Source organism: Arvicanthis niloticus, chromosome 1 (assembly GCF_011762505.2).
Source record: "Arvicanthis niloticus isolate mArvNil1 chromosome 1, mArvNil1.pat.X, whole genome shotgun sequence".
NCBI lineage: Eukaryota > Metazoa > Chordata > Mammalia > Rodentia > Muridae > Arvicanthis > Arvicanthis niloticus.
This window is the reverse complement of record NC_047658.1, coordinates 28,429,930-28,437,921: the sequence shown is the minus strand read 5'-3', so window position 1 is coordinate 28,437,921 and position 7,992 is coordinate 28,429,930. Positions and strand designations below refer to the sequence as shown.

At 40.4% G+C, this 7,992-nt stretch overlaps 1 pseudogene; it reads left to right on the top strand.

The window, feature by feature from the left end:
- Positions 1-810: 810 nt before the first annotated feature.
- On the top strand, positions 811-957 carry LOC117700969 (U2 spliceosomal RNA; annotated as a pseudogene).
- The last annotated feature ends 7,035 nt before the right edge of the window (positions 958-7,992 follow it).

Here is a 7,992-nt window from a genome sequence, read left to right as displayed (position 1 = left end):
AGAAGAAGAAATCTGATTTATTGAAGTCTAGCTCTCCTCTAGACAACCAAGCAGCATACCAGAGAAAATAAGCACCCCAAAGCCTGGCTTCTCTAAGAAGCCACCAAGCCCTCCGATCACACTGCTGCAAATGTTTGCACAGTGCCCATGCACTGTAAAAATGGATAGGGAAGAAAGGGAAGTAGTGTTGTGTTGGAAACAAAGCAGGTCCTCAGCACACGTCTTTTGGAATGCTAGCAATTTATGATGAGACTTACATAGAAATTTTTAACCTACACCAATTGAATAAATTACCTAATAGTTTTTTATTCGTTATTTTATTTACATTTCAAATGTTATCCCCCCTTTCTAGTTTCCTCTCCACAAACCCCCATCCCATCTCCCCTCCCCCCTGCATCTACGACAGAGCTCACCCACCCACTCACCCACTCCCATCTCACCGCCCTAGCATTCCCGTACATTGGGGCATCGAGTCTCCACAGGATCAAGGGCCTCTCCTCCCACTGATGCCAGATAAGGCCATCCTTTGCTACATAAGCAGCTGGAGCCATGGCTCTCTCCATATATACTCTTTTGTTGGTGGTTTAGTCCCTGGGAGTTCTGGGGGATCTTGTTTGTTGATAATGTGGTTCTCCCTACGGGGTTACAAACCCCTTCAGCTTCTCCAGTCCTTCCCCTAATTTCTCCATTGTGGTCCCCACGCTCAATCTGATGGTTAACTGCGAACAACCACATCTATATTGGTCAGGCTCTGGCAGAGCCTTTCAGGGAACAGCCACATCAGGCTCCTTTTAGCAAGTGCTTCTTGGCATCACTTCTGGACCTTTTGGCTAAAATCAAGTGTAGTATCTGTCCTTATCTGTTTAATATTTGATATGTCCTCTATCTAAAAAAAAAATTAAACTACATGTTTGCTATGTCGTCCCTGGGCTCAAATGTCGTCCTGTCCCAGCCTCTTAAGTATCTGTGACTCCGGGTTATAACCATCATACCTCACTAAAATTGAAGTTTTTACAATACAAAGTTCCAATAGACTAGTATAGTTGAAACAGAGCCTTTTTACAATCTGCTGTCTGGAGATAATCTTAAATTTTACATGGTTAGTCCATTATCCCTCAAGATGGAAAGTCCTTAGAAGAAAGCACTGGGAATTTTTAGCACCTTCTTATCTAATTTAAGACAAAGATATATTTTTTCTAGACTTGGCAATATTTTAATAAGTTTTAATATCCCTGGTAGTGAGGTTTGATGGTAGAGAAGTTGCACAGAATTTGTAAGGACCAGGGTTTGTGCACTAGCCACAAATAAGCTTGACTACCAAAACTGACTTGTAAGGATTATTATAAAGCAGATACTGGCTAACTACTTCCATTCTCCACATATCATAGATATACTAGCAGGTGGTGACCCAGAAAATACTTGGGAACACAATGGAAGGCAGAGCAAAATACTTTAGCAATGCCCTGTGGGCACCTCTTGTCTGGTGAAGTAGACTCCTAAACCTTTTTCTAGATCATCATTCATGAGTTCTGTGCTCTAACTCTGCCCCAGACTAATGCATAGAGCTGCCTGTTTCAGTCACTGCAAGCCACAGAATCTCTGCTCCAAATGTGTGCTTTTGGTTCTTAATAATAATAAAAGTTAACATTTAACTTAACACATCCCAGATCTATAAGCACATTTCTGTGTGTTTTTCCATTGGTATATATAGAATCTAAGCCCTTATACATGCTAGACAAGTGCTCTACCACTGAGCTACACTGCCAGCTGGAGCGTATGTCAGTTTTTTAAGTGCCACAAATAACCCTGCCAAGGCTGGGTTCTCCCAGAGCTCTATGCTTCTAGAAACAGTAAAAATGCTATCCTAAGGAAAATATTGACTATAAAAAGCCACTTTCTTCTTCAGATAAGACTCGAAGGTGACCCTTTGTATATCTGTGGTAAAACAGACACAGGTTCTTATAAATGACTCCCTTAAATTTCCTCCACTCATCAATCCATGCAAAGAGTTCAATTAACATCTTGATCAAGCTGGAAGTAAGGGAGAAAGGATAGTCTCCTCCTCAGATGCAGAACCTGATACCCAGCCAGCAACTGTGGTGAGCCATGGCATCAGTACGGCTGCACACTACTCTCTATAAACCTTTCTTTCCAGCCAGGCTACCATTCCAATATGAGGAAATTTCCTTCTTCTCATTCTTTAAGGGATTTGCCAGCCTGGTGGTCTAAGTATTTGCTTTCAACAACAGTATCCCCATTTAGTGATGGATGACTGTTAGTTACTGTCCATTCACAAGTTCATAAACAATACAGAAGGCTCTGTGGCTTGCTGGCATCTCACAGCTGCAGCCACCTCCAGAGCCCTGAGCCAAGCATCTCTACGATGACCTGTTCTGTATTGTTTATCTTCTAATCTCTTCCATTATAAAAAAGGCTTCACCATCTGTCCAGCTGCAATGTTAATATTTTCAGGCCTGGAACATCATTGAGAGGCAAAGAGATTATGACTCTGAGATATAATGACAGATCTACTTCCATTCAAATTAAAATGAGAATTAAAATGTAATTTTCTTGTTAGAATCAGAGATGTAATAGGCTCTTGTTCCAAGGAAAATGTGACCTTGAATTAAGTGTATCACAAAGATCCGTATTCTTGGAAACTCCTGGGGGAGATCTGCTGTTGACAAGTGATGTGGTTGTAATGACAGTTTCCTCTCCAAGGTATATACTGAAATGTATCACCCAAAGTGGTGATTTGAAGACCGGAGCCACTGACAAATGACTGAGTCCTGAAGACTGTGCCCTCAGAGGTGAGTTAGTGGCCTTCACAATGAAAGGAGAGAACCAGCTGAGGCTTCTTTTTTCTTTCTGCCTTCCACCATGTGGGGATTTCACTGACAAAAGGTGATATTGGTGGAGTATTCCTCCTCACACTACAAACTTCTCAACATTTGGGCTTCCCAGCCTCCACAAATATGAAGAATAAGCCCCTCCTATTCTTAAGAAATTACCCACTCTAAACACGGAATAATGCATAAACCTGCACACATTTGGGAATCTGAGGTAGGACAATGGTGTGAGCCCAGAAAGTCAGGGTCAGCCTGGGAAAAACAGCAATATCTTGTCTGAAAAAAAATAATTCTCAAGAAATCCACTCTCGGGCATTTTGCTCTTAAAGCACAAACTGGCCAAAATGCAATAAGAAACATAGAGTTAAGATTCAGTTATTTATAGACTCCATAGTGGCAGGGTATTTATTCATAGGTTATACTTGTACATACCCTAAAAAGAAAATGTGCTTTTACAAGGGTTTTCAGACACAGACAGAGTGGAAACATTTTTAATTGCCCAATGTACACATTCCCATGAGAGGTAGAAGGTGAGGGAAACTTGGCCTTCTTGTCCTATGGTAAAAATAACTGGCACACTGGTAAAACACAGAACTCAGGTGTTACCTCATGTTCCTAAGCATAAGGCTGCCATGTGCCATTTGAGGAAAAAGGCTTCACCATTTGTTAAACTTTGTATAGAAATGAATGACAGAGAAGCTGGCCAAAACTTCACTATTAATGAGTCAACACATTTCAAACGGGGAGTCTTTAAACAGGAAAACAAAACAAAACTTTAAATAAGGTCAGGCTGGGTAAAATGTCATGAACAAGGTTCTCAGGAACCACAGCCCAGATTCAGAAGCAGTCACAGCTCAGTAGTAGCCTCTAGTGCAGTGGTCCAAGAAGCCCAGAACACAACCACTGCTTGTACATAAGAGCAAACAGACTCTTGTCACATAGCGTGTCTTGTAAGCTCCGCCATTTGCATTTGGTGAGCTTCCAGATCACTGAATAATATAAGTTATCAGTAGCAATTCCTGCTGTCTGTATTTGGAAGATGAAGGCTATAAAAAAGTAGTAGAAAGTTAGAAAGAAGGTAAACAATGAATGTGGAAACAAACCACTCTCAGATTGTACACCTTTTCTCAGTCCAGTGTTTTGATATGACTTGATAAAGAACAACAGGTGAATCCAGAGGAGAAAAGAGAAGAAATCTCCACCTCCTTGGCTTTCTTTATTTTCTCTTGTGGTCCCAGTTTTTATTTCAAGGTTAGTGCTATATATCTGTGATAATTTAAGTGATAATGAACCCCATAGGCTCATTTGAGCACTTGGTCCTCACTTGGTAGAACACACCTCACTCATTATGACATTGCCACGGTTTATGGGGGCCAGAAAGTAGAATATAATTGTTTAAATGATAATGGCCCCTATATGAGAAGGCTTGGTCCTCAGCCAGTGAAACTGCTTGGGAAAGATTTGGAGATGTGGCCTTGTTCCAGGAAATATATCACTGGGCATGGGTTTTGAGGTCTCAAAAGCTCATATCATCTCCCTCTCCCTGTCCCTCTCCCTTTCCCCATCTCTCTTCCTCTCTCTTTCCTCCCTCTCCCTCTCCCCCCTGCTTCATGTTTGTAGATCATGATGCCTGCTTGCCTACTATCACGCTCCAAGTCATGATGGCCATGTACTCTAACCTACAGGGGTACATTGTGTGAAGGTGTGTCTCTGTATATTCAATTGTTAATTCTGTATGGGCACAGAGCTAAATGATGGCAGGATCTTGATATTGTTATTTCTATGGCCCACTACCAGCTTCATATTTTATAAATATTCATCCTTCTTCACTAGCCTAGTGGCAATCTAGAATTGTATCTTATTGACTATAATAAAGATATGATGGCCAATAGGTGAGCAGGAAGTGGAGGGCAGGACTTGAGAGAGAGATACACACACACACACACACACACACACACACAGAGAGAGAGAGAGAGAGAGAGAGAGAGAGAGAGAGAGAGAGAGAAGGAGTAGAAATGAGATGCAGAAATTTACCAGCAGACACGGAGGTAAATAGAAGAACCAGAGCAGAGCAGAGCAGAGAGGTAGAGCTAGCCACATAATGGGACATAGTCCCTGAATTAGTCGGGTTAAGCTAGGTAGCTGGCTTGGACACTGCCCTAGCTAAAAGATCTAAGCTTTAAAATATTAAAAAGCCTCTGTGTCATTATTCATACTGCTGGCAGGTATGAGAAAGTCCCACTATACTAATCCTCTGGGACCATGAACCCCAATTAAATGCTTTCTTCCCTAAGATGCTTTGGTCATGTTATTTTATCAGAGCCATAGAAAAGTATCTAAGAAAACAGCTTTAGAAACTAAGTTACTTTATAGAATTCAGGTTAAGAAGTCTTGCCCTACTATTTTTCTTGGGTGCTAAATATTTATAGAGAGTAAATTGTTCATTAGAACTTCAACATCAGAATATAAGCTACTGGGTACTAGCCCACTGGCTAGTATTTTGTCCACTTGACTCAGTTAGTATCTTGGAGAAGGAAACTTCTGTTGAGAAGATACCTCTAACACACTATAAGCAAGTCTATGAGACACTTTTCTTCATTAATGATTGACATGGGAGAGCCCAGCCCACATGGCAGTGTCACTACTAGCTGGTGGTCCTTAATTGTATAAAAAAGCAAGCTGATCAAGCCATTAGAAGCAATAAGAATTCCTCTGTGGTCTCTACTTAAGTTCTAGCCTCCACATTCCTGTCTTGTGTTCCTTCCCTGCTATCTCTCAGTGATGAATTATTACTTAAGAAGTGAAATAAACCCTCTCCTTCCAAGTCATTTTGGTCAGTGTTTAATCACAGCAGCAGAAAGGACAGTCAGGCATCCCCATGCACTGGATAAGATGGACTCACCAGCACAGCCACTAGCATTAGATGCTGTTATGATTTGAATATTGCCCGGCTCCCACAGGCCATGTTCAGTAGTTAGTCTCAAACGAGTGATGCTCTTTGGGAGGTCTTGAAAACTGTATGAGGTCGGGGTAGGAAACAGGCTACAAAGTGCCTGTTTTGAAGGTTATTCTTCAATGTCTACTTCATGTTTCCTTGGAGGATTCTGTCCCCATGATCAGGATGTTGTGCCTTGCAAACCCTGATTTTGGCTATATTCTGGCAGAACTACATGTGTCCCTCAGTAACTATGGACGAGGATTTTGCTGCAGGAGATGTAATACATAGTGGCAGAGTAGAAGGGACTATGATATTTCAGGCAGGTTATACAGTTATTTGTCTTTATGAAATCTCATCTTTAAAGTATAATTTCTCAATAGACAAACGGATATATATCAATATCACCTCTGTTTTTATAATATAAGTTCAAAAATTATTTATGCCAAATATAATTTTATTTGCTTTCATATGTGATCACATCAGTATTTGCCAAAAAGAGCAATCAAAATTATCTATCATAATTTAAATGTGGTAAAGGTATTTTCAATCTTTCTTGTAAAGAGAGAAAAGGAAATAATATTTGGAGGGTGGAAAGAGAAATAGGATGAAAGGAGAAATATTAACTATAGGTAACTTGTATTTACCTATTTGTATTATGTATTACAAAAGAAAATAAATGAACCTTATAGAAGATTGGTGGGTTGATACAAACCTTACCCACAGGACCAGCAAAGGTGCTTCTTACCATGCCTGAGGACCTGAGTGAGATTCCTGGGAAACACACAGTAAGAGAACTGACTCCCATAAATTGTTTTATGGCACACACACACACACACACACACACACACACACACACAAACAAACACTGAGTAAAATGTAATTAAAAACTTATTTATTTTTTAAAATGTCTTACCTACCTATGGGCACAATTACTGTTTACATTATGGTTAGATTAATGGTAACCACTCACAATAGTCAGTTACTACTCTGATTATGCCAAGGACTAACTCTCCTTCATGGATTTTTCAGATTATCATCCATGAGTGACATCCAGTCTTCGTTAAGACAGACAGCCAAAGAGCAAAATGTGTATAGTATTTCCCCTAAAGCTGACAAGTATACTGAGCAAACATCTGACTCATGCAATGAGACCAAAGACAAGATCAATTCTGAAACCTTGCTGACAAACTTGGCACCTGGCACTTTCTCACACAAAGCAGCTGGCTCTGTAATGCATCCTTCATTTTTGAGAGGAAAATAACTGGCACAAGGCTACAAGACTCTTGATTCCTTGACCTATTCTGCAGTGATCTAAGAGTGACAAACTTTGAGGCATCATTGAGAACTTCTTGAAACCTTTCCAAGAGGATTCTGGATGATGCTATTCATAGGCAACTTTACACTGTAGATTCAGGAGTTAGTTAGCTCGACTTTGGGTCAAATCTAAATTCTGTTTATAGCTCAAATGAAATCAAATCCGGGAGTTCAAGAAACAGATGATAAAGTTCTGATATGAAGAATGTGGGTGTCAATACCCCACCTTCAGGTCTATTTGCCTGAACACACTCCTGCTCAACATGGAGGCTGGTGTACCAGGGTAGTACTAGGCCTCGCCTTACGCTGTGATCGTTGTTTTTTATTGGTAATTTAAGGATGTTTGTCCTTACATTCCTACACAGCCTCGAGATCCAATATTTTTCTCCCTAAAAGAAAGTCTTTAAAGAATCTTTCTCCCTGATCTACTTGATAAGACAGACTAGGGAAGACATTATCACCACAGTTTCTCCAAAGTGAGGTATGCCCAGAAAGCACATAGTACTTGCCAATGGGATAGCTGGAAAAAATGTGTAGACATTGCACCGGTGTGTGTGTGTGTGTGTGTGTGTGTGTGTGTGTAATTAATGTTCAAAAAACATTTGTAGGTATACCATTAGTGTGCCTTATGAAAAAAATTCAGAATTCACTAAATTAGACCACACTTTAATCTGTGCTATAGTGCAGTCAAGCTCCTGCAACAACAGCATGGCTGGACAGTCTAGAAACAAGTTTCTCTCTCTCAGTTCTGGAAGCTTGAAGCCTAACATCAATTCAGATTCAATATCTACTGGAAGCCTTCTTCCTTGTTCAATAATGAAGCCTTTTTGCTGTGTCCTCATACAATGGAAGAGGAAGTCTGCCTTTCTGGAGCTTCTTCTTTTGAGAGCA